Source organism: Apodemus sylvaticus, chromosome 7, assembly GCF_947179515.1.
Source record: "Apodemus sylvaticus chromosome 7, mApoSyl1.1, whole genome shotgun sequence".
NCBI classification, from domain to species: domain Eukaryota; kingdom Metazoa; phylum Chordata; class Mammalia; order Rodentia; family Muridae; genus Apodemus; species Apodemus sylvaticus.
In genome coordinates, this window is record NC_067478.1 from 21,413,325 (window position 1) to 21,432,113 (window position 18,789).

The window sequence follows — 18,789 nt, forward strand, 5'->3', positions numbered from 1 at the left end:
TAATAATAATAATGATGATGATGATGATGTTAGTTTCAAGCTGCCTCTTGTAATTGCTCTATGCAAGGTCCCTTTAGGCCAGTTTTTTGTCTCCTCTCTTGTCCTGCCTGCTGGCTTTAGTCAGCTTTCTTTAAACAAGAATGTATCTACTTACATACCTGCACAGCCACCTCAGTTTCTGCAGTTTCTGCGGACAGAGGAGGGTTTTAGTTAATAGGCAGGACTGATTTCCAGCTGTTTCTTTTTGTGAGTGTCCTGTTTTCGAGGGTAGCAATTGACTTCTACTTCTTTTTACATTGACCTCAAAACATTTCCAAAACTAACCATCAGCTCATCAACTTTAAAATGATACATTTCACTTCCCTAGTGATGAGTTCCTGTCTTGGCCAGCGAAAGGGTCAGCGTGTGGAAGAGCCCCTGCTATAGCCTATTAGCACTTCTCCACCCAGGGAGGCTGGAGCCAGGGCCTCTGTATTTGGTTTGAGCTTACTATATAAACTGAATTCTTAGGAGAAAATCACTGGGTCTGTGTGCACCTTTGTGTTCTAAACTCCTTGGTGCTTTTAAGCAGCTGCAAGCGCCACCAGGAACAGACTGAAAAAGAAAGGAGGTAAAAGGGAAATTGCTCCTGGGATTTTAGAGACTTAACAGTCTTCTTAGCAGGTTCTGAGGAGCAAGCTGTCAAAGTTGGCTACTGGAGCAAACCTCTGGAAGGCCCTCTCCCTCCCTCCCTCCATTCTTCCCTCCCCCCTTTCTCCTTTCCTCTCTACTCTCCTTCCTCCTCCTGTTCTTCCTCTTTCTCTTCTTGTCCTCCTCCCCCTCCTCCTCCCCCTCCTCCTCTTCCTCCTTCTCCCCCTCCTCTTTTTTCTTGTTCCTCTCTGTTCTGTCTTCTCTTTTCTATTTTCTTCTCTCCTTTCTCTCTCTCTGCTCCCTTCCTCTCCTCTTTTTCCTCTCTTTCAATTTCATTCCTCTGCTAAATCATAGACTTTAAGTAAAAAAAAGAGAGATCAATGAACTAGAAGGAAGGGATTCTTTTCTCTCTGTAAAACCTTTGCCGGTTCTCATAGCAGGAGTACCAGCAGGAGTCAGACTCTCAGAACTGCAGAAAGCAGCAGGTGATGTGTGAAGAGCACGCACACACGCACGCACCACACACGCACGCACCACACACGCACGCACGCATGCACGCACGGCCTGCTTCTTGGTTTGGCACCACAGGTGTCTTTTGAATATCAACTCTCTGCCAGTTCCTTGGTCAAGAGGACTGGAAATGAGCTCACAGATCTGTCCCCCAGGGGCTGAGCATTTTCACCTCAAACCAGGAACCTCTGGATAGATCTCTGAGAGGTCAGAGATCTAAGATGTGGCAGAACTCTGAGGTTTCCATAGCTTTCCTCAAATTCTCCAAGGGGCGTAAGAGCTAAGACAGCGGTGCACAATCTTTGATCGTGACTTTGGGAAAGAGTTTGCATTGCAAGCGTTAAGTACTGAGTTCGATCCTCAGAATGCATATAAAATGCTAGGCTTGGTGAATACTTATAATCCCAGGCTTGTCAGCCAGCTACCCTAATGTGTGAACGACCTAATGGGAGATACTGTCTCAAAACTAACGGCAGACAATTCTGAAGAATGACAGGTTGTCCCCTGGCCTCTATATGAATATATGTGTGTACATGCATACACATAAGTTATTGACTGGGAGCCTATAATAAAGCACACAGATACTCTCTCTTTGACTTACACTGGACTGTGTCCTAGCGAGCCTATGATTAGCTTGTAAGCACTGATAAAAATGCATTTAATCCTGGGTATGGGCACACCTGTCATCTCAGTATCCAGGAGGTTGAGACAGGAGAATAAGGAATCCTTAGCCTAGACTCCACAATGAATTTGAGTCCAGCCTGAACCCTATCTGACAAACAACCCAACAAGCAATACCAGCCAGGAAACGCCTGCGTTTAATATACATCTGACCTACTGAGCATCCTTGTCTAGCCCAGTCTGCCTTGGTGGGCTTAAAGCTCTTATATCAGCTGCATTTGGTAACATCATCTCACTCTAAGGCCATGTTGTAGTAAGTGAATAGTTCATACAATGGAATGAATACTGGACATGTGTGGGTGTGTATCTGTGTGTGCATGTGTGTGTGTGTGTGAGAGAGAGAGAGAGAGAGAGAGAGAGAGAGATTTCAAACTTCTAAAACAAGATTTCCAAATAATACTTACGCTTTTATATGCAGATCAGTGTGATCTTTTACATTTTTATTCTGCTTTTATTCTCATGTAAGTTTTCTTATTTCATTAAAAATACTAATTGCAACCCACAACTTTGATTCCATGGCCAATCATGACTCACTGCTTTGGAAAGTGGATCTGGAGGAACAAGTACAAAACCCCTATTCTGGGGGTTCTCATTTGTCACCAGCAGGAGTGTAAATTAGCTCAAGTCTTTTTTTTTTTTTTTTTTTTTTTTGTCTTTTTTTTTATTTGATATAATTTATTTACATTTCAAATGATTTCCCCTTTTCTAGCCCCCCCCCACTCCCCGAAAGTCCCGTAAGCCCCCTTCTCTTCCCCTGTCCTCCCTCCCACCCCTTCCCAGTTCCCCGTTCTGGTTTTGCCAAATACTGTTTCACTGAGTCTTTCCAGAACCAGAGACCACTCCTGCTTTCTTCTTGTATCTCATTTGATGTGTGGATTATGTTTTGGGTATTCCAGTTTTCTAGGTTAATAACCACTTATTAGTGAGTGCATACCATGATTCACCTTTTGAGTCTGGGTTACCTCACTTAGTATGATGTTCTCTAGCTCCATCCATTTGCCTAAGAATTTCATGAATTCATTGTTTCTAATGGCTGAATAGTACTCCATTGTGTAGATATACCACATTTTTTGTATCCACTCTTCTGTTGAGGGATACCTGGGTTCTTTCCAGCATCTGGCAATTATAAATAGGGCTGCTATGAACATAGTAGAGCATGTATCCTTATTACATGGTGGGGAATCCTCTGGGTATATGCCCAGGAGTGGTATAGCAGGATCTTCTGGAAGTGAGGTGCCCAGTTTTCGGAGGAACCGCCAGACTGCTTTCCAGAGTGGTTGTACCAATTTGCAACCCCACCAGCAGTGGAGGAGTGTTCCTCTTTCTCCACACCCTCTCCAACACCTGCTGTCTCCTGAATTTTTAATCTTAGCCATTCTGACTGGTGTAAGATGAAATCTTAGGGTTGTTTTGATTTGCATTTCCCTAATGACTAATGAAGTTGAGCATTTTTTAAGATGCTTCTCCGCCATCCGAAGTTCTTCAGGTGAGAATTCTTTGTTTAACTCTGTACCCCATTTTTTAATAGGGTTGTTCGGTTTTCTGGAGTCTAACTTCTTGAGTTCTTTATATATATTGGATATTAGCCCTCTATCTGATGTAGGATTGGTGAAGATCTTTTCCCAATTTGTTGGTTGCCGATCTGTCCTCTTGATGGTGTAATTTGCCTTACAGAAACTCTGTAACCTTATGAGGTCCCATTTGTCAATTCTTGCTCTTAGAGCATACGCTATTGGTGTTCTGTTCAGAAACTTTCTCCCTGTACCGATGTCCTCAAGGGTCTTCCCCAGTTTCTTTTCTATTAGCTTCAGAGTGTCTGGCTTTATGTGGAGGTCCTTGATCCATTTGGATTTGAGCTTAGTACAAGGAGACAAGGATGGATCAATTCGCATTCTTCTGCATGCTGACCTCCAGTTGAACCAGCACCATTTGTTGAAAAGGCTATCTTTTTTCCATTGGATGTTTTCAGCCTCTTTGTCGAGGATCAAGTGGCCATAGGTGTGTGGGTTCATTTCTGGATCTTCAATCCTGTTCCATTGATCCTCCTGCCTGTCACTGTACCAATACCATGCAGTTTTTAACACTATTGCTCTGTAGTATTGCTTGAGGTCAGGGATACTGATTCCCCCAGATTTTCTTTTGTTGCTGAGAATAGTTTTAGCTATCCTGGGTTTTTTGTTGTTCCAGATGAATTTGATAATTGCTCTTTCTAACTCTGTGAAGAATTGAGTTGGGATTTTGATGGGTATTGCATTGAATCTGTATAGTGTTTTAGGCAAAATGGCCATTTTAACTATATTGATTCTACCGATCCATGAGCATGGGAGGTTTTCCCATTTTTTGAGGTCTTCTTCCATTTCCTTCTTCAGAGTCTTGAAGTTCTTGCCATACAGATCTTTCGCATGTTTGGTAAGAGTCACCCCAAGATACTTTATACTGTTTGTGGCTATTGTGAAGGGGGTCATTTCCTTAATTTCTTTCTCAGCCTGCTTATCCTTTGAGTATAGGAAGGCCACTGATTTGCTTGAGTTGATTTTGTAACCTGCCACTTTGCTGAAGTTGTTTATCAGCTGTAGGAGCTCTCTAGTGGAGTTCTTTGGGTCACTTAGGTAGACGATCATGTCGTCTGCAAATAATGATAGTTTGACTTCCTCCTTTCCAATTTGTATCCCTTTGACCTCCTTATGTTGTCGAATTGCCCGAGCTAGTACCTCAAGTACAATATTGAAAAGATAAGGAGAAAGGGGGCAGCCTTGTCTGGTCCCTGATTTCAGTGGGATTGCTTCAAGTTTCTCTCCGTTTAGTTTGATGCTGGCTACCGGTTTGCTGTATATTGCTTTTACTATGTTTAGGTATGGGCCTTGAATTCCTGTTCTCTCCAAGACTTTAAGCATGAAAGGATGCTGAATTTTGTCAAATGCTTTTTCAGCATCCAATGAAATGACCATGTGGTTTTGTTCTTTGAGTTTGTTTATGTAGTGGATTGTATTGATGGATTTCCGTATATTGAACCAACCCTGCATTCCCGGGATAAAGCCTACTTGATCATGGTGGATGATCGTTTTGATGTGTTCTTGGATTCGGTTGGCAAGAATTTTGTTGAGTATTTTTGCATCGATGTTCATAAGGGAAATTGGTCTGAAGTTCTCTTTCTTTGTTGGATCTTTGTGTGGCTTTGGTATCAGCGTAATTGTGGCTTCGTAGAAGGAATTGGGTAGTGTTCCTTCTGTTTCTATTTTGTGGAATAGTTTGAAGAGTATTGGTGTTAACTCTTCTTTGAAGGTCTGGTAGAATTCTGCACTGAAACCATCTGGTCCTGTGCTTTTTTTGGTTGGAAGACTTTCTATGACTCCTTCTATTTCTTTAGGCTTTATGGGACTGTTTAGATGGTCTAGTTGGTCCTGATTTAATTTTGGTATTTGGTATCTGTCAAGGAAATTGTCCATTTCCTCCAGATTCTCCAGTTGTGTTGAGTACAGGCTCTTGTAGTAGGATCTGATGATTTTTTGGATTTCCTCAGTTTCCGTTGTTATGTCTCCCTTTTCATTTCTAAGTTTGTTAATTTGGATACTTTCTCTGTGCCCTTTGGTCAGTCTGGCTAAGGGTTTATCTATCTTGTTGATTTTCTCAAAGAACCAGCTCCTAGTTTTGTTGATTTTTTGTATGGTTCTCTTTGTTTCTACTTGATTGATTTCGGCCCTGAGTTTGATGATTTCCTGCCTTCTATTCCTCCTGGGTGAAATAGCTTCTTTTTGTTCTAGGGCTTTCAGGTGTGTCATTAAGTTGGTAATGTATGCTCTCTCCATTTTCTTTTTGGAGGCACTCAGGGCTATGAGTTTTCCTCTTAGCACTGCTTTCATTGTGTCCCATAGATTTGGGTATGTTGTGTTTTCATTTTCATTGTGTTCTAAAAAGTCTTTAATTTCTTTCTTTATTTCTTCCTTGACCAAGGTGTCATTGAGTAGAGTATTGTTCAATTTCCACGTGTATGTGGGTTTTCTGTTGTTTCTGTTGCTATTGAAGACCACTTTTATTCCATAGTGATCAGATAGGAGGCATGGGATTAGTTCTATCTTTTTATATTTGTTGAGGTCTGTCTTGTGACCAATTATAAGGTCGATTTTGGAGAAGGTACCATGAGGTGCTGAAAAAAAGGTATATTCTTTTGTTTTAGGATAGAATGTTCTATATATATCAGTTAAATCTAATTGGTCCAAAGCTTCAATTAGTTTCATTGTGTCCTTGTTTAGTTTCTGTTTTCCTGATCGGTCCATTGAGGAAAGTGCAGTGTTGAAGTCACCCACAATTATTGTGTTAGGTGCAATGTGTGCTTTGAGTTTTAATAAAGTTTCTTTTATGAAAGAGGGTGCCCTTGCATTTGGAGCATAGATGTTCAGGATTGAGAGTTCTTCTTGTTGTATTTTTCCTTTGACCAGCAAGAAGTGTCCCTCAGAGTCTCTTTTGATGACTTTGGGTTGAAAGTCAATTTTATCTGATATTAAAATGGCTACTCCAGCTTGTTTCCTGAGACCATTTGCTTGTAAAATTGTCTTCCAGCCTTTTACTCTAAGGTAGTGTTTGTCTTTGACCCTGAGGTGTGTTTCCTGTAAGCAGCAAAATGTAGGGTCCTGTTTACGTATCCAGTCAGTTAGTCTGTGTCTTTTTATTGGGGCATTGAGTCCATTGATGTTAAGAGATATTAAGGAATAGTGATTGTTACTTCCTATCATTTTTGACGTTATTTTTTAAATTTGATTGCTTAACTTCTTTTGGGTTTGATGAAAGGTTACTATCTTGCTTTTTTCAGGGTGGAGTTTCCCTCCTTGTATTGGTGTTGTCCTCCTATTATCCTTTTTAGGGATGGGTTTGTGGATAGATATTGGGTGAACTTGGTTTTGTCGTGAAATATCTTAGTTTCTCCATCTATGGTGATTGAGAGTTTTGCTGGATATAGTAGTTTTGGTTGGCATTTGTGTTCTCTTAGAGTCTGCATGAGATCTGCCCAGGACCTTCTAGCCTTCATAGTCTCAGGTGAAAAGTCTGCTGTGATTCTGATAGGTCTTCCTTTATATGTTACTTGGCCTTTTTCTCTTACTGCCTTTAGTATTCTTTCTTTGTTTAGAACATTTGGTGTTTTGATTATTATGTGACGGGAAGTATTTCTGTTCTGGTCCAGTCTGTTTGGAGTTCTGTAGGCTTCTTGTATATTCATGGGCATCTCTCTCTTTAGGTTAGGGAAGTTTTCTTCCATAATTTTATTGAAGATATTTGCTGGCCCTTTAAGTTGTAAATCTTCACTCTCATCTATGCCTATAATCCTTAGGTTTGGTCTTCTCATTGTGTCCTGGATTTCCTGGATATTTTGGGTTACAAGCTTTTTGCACTTTGCATTTTCTTTAACTGTTGAGTCCATGGTTTCTATGGAATCTTCAGCATCTGAGATTCTTTCTTCTATCTCTTGTATTCTGTTGTTGATATTTGCATCTCTGTCCCCTGATTTCTTCCCAAGGCTTTCTATCTCCAAAGTTGTCTCCCTTTGAGTTTTCTTAGTTGTTTCTACTTCTGATTTTAGATCCTGGATGGTTTTGCTTAGCTCCTTCCCTTGCATGTTTGTGTTTTCCTGTAATTCTTTAAGAGATTTTTGTGTTTCCTCTTTCATGAGCTCAGCCTGTTGACCAAAGTTCTCCTGTATTTCTTTAAGAGATTTTTGTGTTTCGTCTTTCATGACCTCAGCCTGTTGAGCAAAGTTCTCCTGTATTTCTTTAAGTGTTTTTTGCATTTCCTCCTTGTTGGCTTTTGTATTCTCCTGGATTTCTTTCAATGATTTTTGTGTTTCCCTTGCAAGGGCTTCTAACTTTTGATCCATTTTCTCCTGAATGTCCTTCATGTGTTCCTGTACCAGCATCATGACCAGTGATTTTAAATCCAAATCTTGTTTTACTGGTGTGATGGGGTATCCAGGACTTGCTGGTAGAGGAGAATTTGGTTCAGATGTTGCCATATTGCCTTGATTTCTGTTAGTGACGTTTCTGCGTTTGCCTTTTGCCATCTAGCTCTCACTGGTGTTACTTGGTCTTGTCAGTGCTGGACTCACCAGTGCAAGCTGCCCCTTCCCCGTTGGCCTCTGGTGCACAGCTTACACTCTGCACTGCCTATAGACAGGGTGCTGTTGTCCAGGCTGTTCAGATCCCGAAGCAGGCACCTGAAGGCTCCCGCTGGGGCCCGCAGGATTTATTGGAGCACACTGACTTCTCCCAGCTGGCCGCCCGGAAGCCCCCACTAGCCTCTTGAGGGACCTGGAGATGTGGCGGCCACCCAGGCTGATCTGAAGCGGAGAGAGTTGAGCTGGGGGCTTCTGCCTGAGGCCTTGCCCCAGATTGTGTCTGTGGACCAGGTGGAACCCGTGTGCACCCCCAGGGAGCTCCGAAGGTGAATGTTGCTGTGACCTCCCCTGTGCTCCGCTCACTCCGCTGGGCAGCCGATTTCCCCAACCGGGCTGGCGCACACTAGGTTAGCCTTGTCGCCTGGGCCCTGAGTCCAGGCAAACGCCTGGGAGGCCAAGGTCCGAGCAAAGTTCCCCTAGGGCTATGTCTGTTATTTGGGTCCGCCAGGTGACCCGGATGGCGGGCGTGCGCGTCCGCGCTCCCCGAAAGCACCGGGAGAGTCTGTTGTGCTAATAACCTCCTGGGCGGGTTGCCACACAGATGGCCCACCAAGCCGCCCAGTTCTTGGGGTCAGTCCTGTGCCTTTTGGGGCCCAGACCCCCGTTTTGTTAGCCTCAGGCTACGCTTGTTAGCAGTCTCTGCCCTCCCGAGCACTCTGGCTCCTGTAGGCAAAATGGCGGCGCGTGCACTGGCCGGGGCAAAAAAAAAAAAAAAAAAACTCCTGGCTGGGTTGGCACCCCAATGGCCACTCGAACAGCCCAGGGCCTGGGTGCAGGCCAACGCCCGTCTGGCTCAGACCCCTGCGGTGTTGGGCCTAGGATTATGTTTGTGTACCTCAGTCTGACTGATCTCTGGAGCCCGGGATCAAGATGGCGGTGAGTCTCTCCTGACTGGCGGGCAGCCGAGTTCTGAAGTGGCTTCCGTGCAGCGAAAGGCTCCGCAGAACCGCAGTTGCTTGCCGCCCGGCTGGTCAGCGAAGGTCAGTGGTCGTGGGCGCAGGGCCTAACTGGACCCTGTGTCGCCTTGGTTCCACCGCTGATGGCCCTTCAGCTGGAGCAGCCACTGCTACCGCCGCCGCCGCCGCCGCCCTCTAGCTCAAGTCTTAATGAGAGTTTTTTTTTTTTTGTAAAATAAAATCAACCAAATTTATATATATATATATATATATATATATATATATATATATATATATATATATATATATTTATATATATACATATATTTGTATGTAAACATATATACATATATGTGTATATATAAATACACATATACATATATGTGTGTATATAAATACACATATATATGTGTGTATATAAATACACATATATAAGTGTGTATATAAATACACACACACACACACACACACACACATATATATATTTATATATATATATATGTATATATATATACATATATATATATATATATATATATAAAACCTCTGTCCCCTCAACAAGTTGACCCCTGATGTTCCACTTGTAGGAATTTATCTTACAAATGTTCTAACAACTTTGCTCAATGATGCTCCAGACAGTTCTTCACATTGTTTATAATGGCAAAAGATTGGCAAGAACTCAGCTGTCTATCCATGATTCCGGATATGCCAGTGGAACATCAACACAGTGACGGATGCTCTGGGGCTGCTGGAGAAATAAAGGACGGTCTTAGTGACCTGCTCGGAAAGATTGCCAAGATACAGTAAGCCAACCAATAAGATGCAGAACAGAGTCTTAACCACATTCGCCTTTGGATACTTCAGGGGAGTAATGAGACTCGGGACTTGTATTTTCTTGTTTTGCATTCAGTTGTAGAAAGCTGCTCATTTTGAAGGTCAGAGTGGTTGACTGTTGACAGTCCCACTGCTGAGCTCATAAAGAAAGGCGTCTCAGCTGCTCTCCTCTTGCTGTGGTGCAATGGTTAACTCAACATAAAACCAGGGGTTGATATTGGCTCACAGTTTCAGAGATGCCAGTCCTTCATAGTGTGGGAGGGTGTGCTGATATCTGGTGGCCATGAATCAGGAAAAGGGGGCTATAGGAAGGGGCCAGGGACAGAAATAGCCTCTGAGGGACATTCCTGCAGAAACCAATTCTTCTAAAAAAACTCCATGGTTTTAGTGTTTTATCCTGCCTCCTTATCCTGCCACCTGACAGGGATTAATTCTTCCATCTGGTCAGAGCCCTTACAACCTAATCCTCTTTGAAAACAGCATTACAGACACACCCAGAGGTGTGCTTTAATAACCACCAGGACATCTGTCAATTAAATCAAGGTAGTGAGCTTAGCCAAGTTATCTGGCCAAAGGTGAGGCGATACTTCTTACAGAGATCTACGTGTTGTCTGAGCAGGTAGCACATGGGAGAGGAATGAGTGGGCTGCATCCTGAGTTGACAGACCCAAGGACAGCATCAAGTCAGCATGCAGGATGAGCAGGGAGTGTGTGCGCACATGCCCTCACGCCCAAGTTCCAGGGATGGCTAAGAGGCTGGACTAGGATGGACAGCAGTTAGAATCTGCCTCTGTGTACTTTGCCTGTCTCTTTTTCTAGATGCCGTGTAATAACCTCACAATGTCTACTCATTTAACTGTTTTCAAACCTCCTAGATTTTCTCTGCAATTGCTTGTGGCAAACATAGAAAGCATTGTTGGAGGGGGGGCGTTGACTGCTATAGCTGCTCCAGGTGGCACCATGAATGTCTTGAATCTCTTGTGGCCCAGGGAAAGTTGCCCACAGCCAGGGCCCACGTCTTTCTTGTCCCGTACTTGCTGCTAGCTGATGCACAGGTCAAAATCTGTGTGGTTCCTAAGGTTCTAAATCCTTTGAGAAAATGTTTCAAGGGGTCATTGGGCAAAGGTGGGTCTTGGGGATGAGTTAGGCATAGAGGTGAGGTCTGATCTGTCTGCATTAATGCATGTGCTAATGTTTCAGCTTCTTAAAACACAGACTGTGTTCCTAACAGCTGGCAAGGAGCTCTTTAGGATGTCACAGGATGGCATTTTCTGGGTACTTCACCAGTGTTCATAGCACAGCCTAGGTGACTTATGTGTATCGATGTGTAGAGGATAGACCTATCTGACCCTCTAGACAGAGGATCACTGATGGGCTCAGCCCTCTTTGTTCCTACATTAGGGGCAGAATGGACCGAAGGACCAGAGGACTCTCTGCATGCAGCTTCTGTCCTTCAGTCAACCCCACCAGAATGGCAGGGTTAGCTGGAAGCTTCAGAAGGCCTTTGGCAAACAGGAATCTGAGAACTGGTGTGAACATGCCTGAGCCGCCTCTATCCCAAACCCATTCCCAAGTTCTACTCCTTGCTGGTCAGGCTGTGGCAGCAACCCTCAGCCCCACTGTATCATTAGTTTCCTAGACTAACACTTTCCACGGAGAATGGTAGATACTGGTTGAATTATAAGCATCATCGTGGAGAGGGGACATGGCCACACATCTCTGAGACGCTTCTTATTCTTTAGGTTTGGGCTTGATCTTCCGTTGAACACATTCCTTCTAAATAAACAGCCTTTAATTAGTGACCACAGATCTTAATGCCTTTTCCCCAAATTCTTCTTGCTGATTAATGTCTGCTGGAGCTATGCATCTATTTATTCAAGCCAGATACTGCAACCCTCTGAAGTATGATGGAAGGATTCTCAGAAAGCCTGCCCAGTGAGATCAAGATGGCTCATTCACATCTGACTCATTGTCAGATGGTGACTCTTCTATGTCTCCTTCAGACCTCTGTCCCCCACCCCACCTCACCAAAAGTTAAATGTAAACTTATCACTGAAATTCAAGATTTAAGTTTCTCAGGTGAAATGTGATGAGTTGCTGGTGTGAAGGAATAAATAGACCCATTCTCCAGAAAAAGTTGAGAATGTCGGTCAGGAAGGTCCAGCTCTTCTGGGGATGCTCACTGTGCCAAGGGGGACACGGATGGCGGAGGGCAGACTTGTTTCCCTGGCTTCTGAGGGTTGGAGCCCTCTCCTCTTGGGTTCTATCACCAAGAGTGACTTCAGCTTGTTCTGGAAAAGGCAAGAATTGCATCCTGCAGAGAATGTAGTTTCCAGACCCCAAGTACAGCCCTTGTTTTCGAAGTAGAGATCAGGGGAATTTGGAGGCAGACTGGGCTGCAGTCAGGGTGGGAGACTAGAATTAGATGAGCCGTTGATGGATGAGTTAAGGTTTAATGAAAAGTTACCCAATTGTCCTTAAGTTCTTATCTTTCTTTTGCCTCTTGCTCTTAAATTATGTATCAGATTTTTGAATGTGGACATGATTAATTCCACTTAGGATCTCAGTCTTGGCTGCTTTAACGAAGAGTTATGTTTTAACTTAAGACGTATAACAGAGAGGGGACTTAACATCTTTCATCAGTTAATTGCCAGTGCTTTGGGCTCAGCTGTTTGGATCCTCAGGCAGGGGCAAGCATGCCCATCAAATAGACATTCCCTTCCTTGTGCACTGATGGAGTAGTTGGGGAAGTTATTGCCTCCTAGTGCTGGAGCTGTAACATACAAGGAAGGCTGGGGAGGCGGGGAGCTGAAGAAGGTGGGAGATGAAGAAGAGGTCTAGTGTTTATGCTGAGGTTGGGAATCCCTCATTCTCCAAACACCCCAGGAAGAGTTTATGAGAACATTCTGGGAGACTGAGCGTGGGTCTGACTGGCTTTCTTTTGCACCGTAGCTCTTTATTGAGCACGTGCTGTGTGTCAGCTTCTGGGAGGACAAACAACAACAAAACTCATCTCTAGTTTTGTGTTGTTTTCTAAATAGCTCCAAACCTAGGCTGGTAAATGCTTGGATGTGAGACACTAGTGGCTTATATAATAGTCGATGTTTGTACGAGGCACAAAAGGGACTTCCTGGTGGGAGAATAATGGTTCCACGGAGTGTGCCTCGCTGTCATGTGGCGCCCACAGGTGTCTCCTGCTACCAAGAAGCCTGGGTACTTGGCGCAATGGGTCTGCATGGTGTGATAAATGCTTCCTCCAGGGATAAGAAGCTAGGTTCAAATCCTACCCTGCCTCTTAGAAACTGGGTGGTTTTAAGCAAGCCACTTAATAAATGTACCTCTGTTCCTGGTTACTGGGTTTTCTCACAGAGGATCTTGCCTCAAAGGGTTGATAACATGGGTTAGACGGTATGGTGTCAGTTACGATGATGATAATGATGAAGATGATGATAAAGGGGAATGAAGAAGAGGGGAGGAAGAGGGTAAGGAGGAGGAGGAAGAAGAAGAGGAGGAAGAGGAGGTAGAGGAGGAGGAATAAGAGGAGGAGGAGGAAGAGGGGGAGAAAGAGGAAGAGGAGGAGGTAGAGGAGGAGGTGGAAGAGGAGGAGGAGGTGGAAGAGGAGGAGGAGGTGGAGGAGGAGGAGGAGGAGGAAATGATCATCTAGAAAGCAGGATTAAAAAGGAGCTCTTAGAGGTGAGAAAGCCAGGTGGGTGATGGAAAGTCAGATCCAGCCTGACTTAAATAAACAGTATTACTGATGATAGATCAGGAAGATAAGATAGTGCCACAGAATCTCTGTTCATTTTTGGATGAGATTTCTGAGTTGATGCCACTCTTCAAAGACATTCTATGTGACCCCACCAAGATGGCAGCCTGTGGCTCCTGGAACTACAACTTTCCAGTGATGTTCAATAGAAAATAGCAGTAACACTCAGGGACAGCCCTTAGCTGGCTCCAGGGAGGATGAAGCTTAGGTGCAACCCCAAGCCACTGCCTGGGGTCAAATGATTGTGTCAGCTTGGTTTTCTGAGAGCTTGAAGAGATGCTACTCTGGCACCGAAAACACCCACTACTGCTGTATACAATAAAGCAAGACTTTGAAGGCTCTAAAGCTGTTTGAATGAAAAAGAATATGCTGGCTTTTGATGACATTTGTTCGTGTTCTTTTAGATTTGTCTCACCCTTTCCAAAGAAGGACACTGATTTTGTTTTTAGCAACTTTCAAATCTGGTATCTTTTCAAAGCATTCATCTCATTGTTAACAGGAACAATAGCTGTTGCTTTTCTCATGCATACTTCTACGGCTTATTAATATTTAACTAAGCATGTCTAATAAACACAGCTGGAAAACAGGTGTGAGCAAAAACACAGCTCGCTCTGGGTGAGCGTTCCTCCTAGCTGATGGGGCGCAAAGGCAAGGGATTCTGGGGCCATGACACAGGCTCTGAACATTTTATAGATTGTGTTAGGAAAATAAAGCACTTCCACCAGCCTCATTCATATAAGAGAATTTATGCTGCGTCTTTTTTTTTCATAGTTTTATGCTTTATTATTAAAAGAGTAGAATGAGAAAAGGAGAAAGAGAAGAAAAGAGAGAAAAAAGATAGACGAGGGATGGCCTTGACTACATGGAAGAGAGAAAAAGGAGAGAAAAGAGGAGAGACAAGGGAACGGGATAAGAGAGCTATGCTGCGTCTTAATAGCTGGGAAATTGCAGTAGACATCGGGAGTGAGCTGGGTCTGTATGGATGGGAAAACAGGGAACTCTGGGGAGAAACAGGAGTGCAAAGAGGTGTAAGGTGTAGCCCACATCGAGACTACATGAGCAGAGCCTGTAGACAACTGGTGTGGGAAACAAAGATACTCAGGGCAGAGTCCATGGGGGTCAGTGTAGAGGTATGGGAAACCATGGCTCCTCACCTGCCCAATGAAAATGTATTCTATTAGGATAGCGGTGGGAGAGGATGCCCTCACCCGACCCCAGGTGGTAGGCAAAGCAGAGAATAACCCACCTGGGGTTAACCAAGGAGTATTCTGAAAGGTCTGAGCATCAGAAAGCCTAGAAGAGCACTGACCTCTTTCCTGGGGGTCCAGGAAGACACAAAGTCCGTCGTCATGGTAACTCCTTCTGGATCTTGGGCTGAGTCGGGCTTCACTAAAGGCTGTCCCATCTGTGGAAATGTACTAAGCCAATGTAGCCTCAGAAAGCTCCAGGCATGGGCTGACTGGAGCCAAAAGAATCAGTCAAACCAGGCCGGAGCTATCTAACACATATGAAGTTGTAAGCAGGAAACAAAGGAAGGAGCCTTGAGTTCCGGAGGAAGTATCCCGCATCGGCCCCCTCGTACCCGTGTCTTCCTAATGTTCGGTGGTGGAAATTGAGACTCCCAGGGATTAAGTAGCTCACCTTGTTTATAGGACACAAGAATGGTGGAGCAGAGACCCCCGTACTTCCTCCTTTCTTCTTGACTCCAGCTTGCTCCATTACACCGGGCAGGCTTGCTGACTCCTCTAACATCTTGGGAACCCTGGGATGGGCATTCTGTGAGCTCTTCACCACGGGTTACCGTACAGTGAGAAAGGCCTCTGCTTAATAATGTAGCAGAGATTAGAAAAGTGCAGGCCAGAGGGAGGCCATAGAGACACCTAGTTGCTAAAATCATATCAGTTAATGACCTTTTAAACCAGCTGCAGCTCAGGGAAGTTGTTTGGAGCTGGGTAATGATTACAGTTCGGGGGCCTAACGAGGAGGGTATCACTTATTTATAACAGCACTGCTGTCTTTCCTATATTGCACGTGTGCCGCTGTGTTTAAGCAGGTGGCTTCCTTCCATAAGATGAGCAGTAAATGAGTTAATTGAGCTGATTCTATGGGCTGGAGGAATGGCTGGGATTAGGGAGTTGGGGGCATAGGCAGGTGTGGCCCCAGAAGCCGGCAATAGAGCTGGGGAAGAGGTAGCAGGCTCTGAGGCTCGCAGAACCCTTTGTCACAGTGGATCCAGATCTGAAGGACACGTCAAGTCAGTGCTTGATGCTAGCCTGGTACTTGCCATTACAATGATGCCACATATATTGACGACCATGGTTGTTACTATTTGTGATGACCCCTAGAGCCTTTATTTCCTCCTTTTTATAACAAGTGTGCGCACGTGTGTCTGTTTGTAGGTGGGTGCACGCACATATGTGTAGCTGCATATGCTTATGAATGTGTATGTTGAAGGAAGAAGCTGCTTGGGTATCAGACTTGGTTGCTAACTACTTTATTTATTAAGGCATTGCCTCTCACTGAACTCAGAGCTTGTCAGTTAGTATAGCCAGGCAGCTTGCCCTGGAGACCCTGTGCACTCTGGGGGGCGGGGATTCCAAGCAGGCTGCCATTTCCACCTGGATTTTGGGTAGTCACTGACAAACTCATTAGCTATCCTCTTTAGTCAAAGCATGCAGAAATTGGCTCTGCTTCTCCTTCAGCCTTCACGCTACTCTTCCTAGGAGCATGACCAACCCCATTGTCCTAGCCCTGAAACGCAAGTCATCCTTTGTCAGGAGGTGATCTGTGTACAGGCAGCCTGGTCTCAGGTGGAGCAACCTTGTGGGCAGAGCTTTCAGGAGGACAGGAGGAGTTTGGTCACCGCCCCCTGGGTCCTGGGTCCTGGCCCCTGTCACAATTGCAGTCCTCACAACCTCCTGCAGGAGAGGTGTGTGGCTATCAGTCATGCAGGAGCAGCACCAAGCCTTCCCACATGTAAATAAGGTTTCCCCAAGCTCTCTGTCTAAGCCAATGAGGAGCACCTGTTGCCAACCCTGAATCACCCCAAAACTGTATATAAACCCTATCCTGAATCCTGTGGGGGAGGATTAAAAGTGTGCGAGAATTACTCTGTCGTCTGAGAGTTTCTGTCATAAGAGCTGTAACACAAGGGAAGAGGTCCACTCCAGCTGCTCTGCTGTGATCCTCCCTGGCTAGGCGGCCCTTCATCGGCCTACCAGACCGGTCTCAGCACAGAGCAACATGGGTAGCCAAGACGGTAGCCGCAGCAGTGGCAGCAGTGGTGGAGGCAGCAGTGGTGGCAGAAGTGACTTCCTGTCTGTCCCCTCACCCTCCCTCTCTACCAGAACTCTCGCACCCGCACCCTGCAGGGCCTCTACCCCACAGGCCCACAGCTGGCTTCCGAAGTGGGGCTCGAACAGACAATCTTGAGCACATCCTATTCTCTCAAGCTCTCGTCTAGTCCACCGACAGACACTAGCTTGCACCTACCTGTTCATGACTTACTGCATCTCCGGGTCCCAGACCACAGCATCTTTTGCCAAGAGGCAAACTATCTCATCTCTAGGCTCCTCCTCACGCACGTTGGGCTGAAATCAGATTCTCCTTTTATTTCTCACTTTCCTGGCACTTTCCCAGTGTGCTCAAACCAGGGACCCATGTGCTCTCACCCTTGCTCCCTCTACAACCTCAGCCACCACATCCTCTGCTCTCAGGGCTCTGCAGGCCATGGTGGCTGCTTTAGCGGCTCCTGGCTGTATCCTTCTGTGGCCATCACCACTCCCATGCTTAGACTTGCTCTTTTCACTGGGTATTCCTGGGGCAGTGTCCTCATCCGTCAGGCCCTGCTAACACCAGCTGAGCAGAGATGTCTCCCACTGTCCCGTAGTTGGCTTGAGACTCCTCGCTGCCCTCCATCCTTTTGCCTGGCTTTGTTGCTATAGATCACATTTGTGATAAATACTGTTGGCTATCGCCCCCACCCCCAATCTACTCTCCGCACACACCGAGGGATAGCTTCATTGGCTTCTGCTCTAACTAGGTCCAAAAGCTATGCCTGGAACATAGTATGCACCCAGCAAATACTTACTGAGTGAATTCCTGGTCACATCTACCCCCTCACCCAACAGTAAGAGAACATGTAGGAGCCATCTGCCTTTTATTTGGGGCAGAGGTTTAAAAACCTCAGGATCTTACCTAAGGTCACTGTACTGTCTGGTTTTCTGTGTCAACTTGACACAAGCAGGAGTTATTACAGAGAAAGGAGCTTCAGATGAGGAAGTGCCTCCATGAGATCCAGCTGTAAGGCACGTTCTCAATTAGTGATCAAGTGGGGAGGGCCCATTGTGGGTGGTACCATCTCTGGGCTGGTGTCTTGGGTTCTATTAAGAGAGCAGGCTAAGCAAGCCAGGGGAAGCAAGCCAGTAAGTAACATCCCTCCATGGCCTCTGCCTTAGCTCCTGCTTCCTGATCTGCTTGAGTTTTAGTTCTGACTTCCTTTTGTGATGAACAGCAATGCAGAAGTGTAAGCTGAATAAACCCTTTCCTCCCCAGCTTGCTTCTTGGTCATGATGTTTGTGCAGGAATAGAAACCCTGACTAAGACAGTCACCCAAGTTTGTATGCAGTGGAGTTGAAGTTCAAGCTCACTTTTGTCTTGTTCTAACACTCTTTTGTCCCAAGTTATGTTGCTCTCTCAAGACAGACTCGCTGGGAGCTACCCCTAAAGGCTGAGCTAGAGGCTCCTTTGGGGAAGTCTACTTGATTGGCTCAAGGTCATTCTTCCCTAAAGTCATTGCATATAGACTGGTGTGTGTATGTGTGTTTGTGTTTGTGCATGTGCATTAATCATGATTATCACCATATCAGGGGGTTGCAGGTGTTGGGAGTGGGGGCAAATGTTGCTGGGTAGCCAGATAAGCCTGGCCTGGAGCCTGGCTTATCTTCATAGAGACCATGACATGTTGGTGTGACTGTGGTGATGAGCACCTGACTCACTTAGGATAGTTAATTCATCAATATTTAATGCATCCAAGGGCAATGTTTGATAGCAGAAAACTCTGGAGGGATTGACTGAGGAGTTTCCATGTAGCACAGGGTAGACAAATTACCTTTTCTGTCCTCTTGTTTCCCCAATGTGTTCGGTGGAGGGAGACTCCTTTTCATGTAAAATCCATGATTTCCTGGACTCAGTGCACTTCTCTATTTTTGCTTTGGTCCACTCTGTTCAGAGCCTCCCATGATGCCTGTGACTGAGGGTTGGTCTGTCACAACAAGTCAGTGGAGTCGGGGGTGGGTTCCTAAAACAGA

General features: G+C 45.2%; 1 protein-coding gene across 1 annotated transcript in view; it reads left to right on the top strand.

Moving 5' to 3' along the window:
• Window positions 1–18,789, top strand: part of Ephb1 (EPH receptor B1) — a 451,676-nt gene that overhangs the window by 57,931 nt on the left and 374,956 nt on the right. The window lies entirely within an intron of this gene.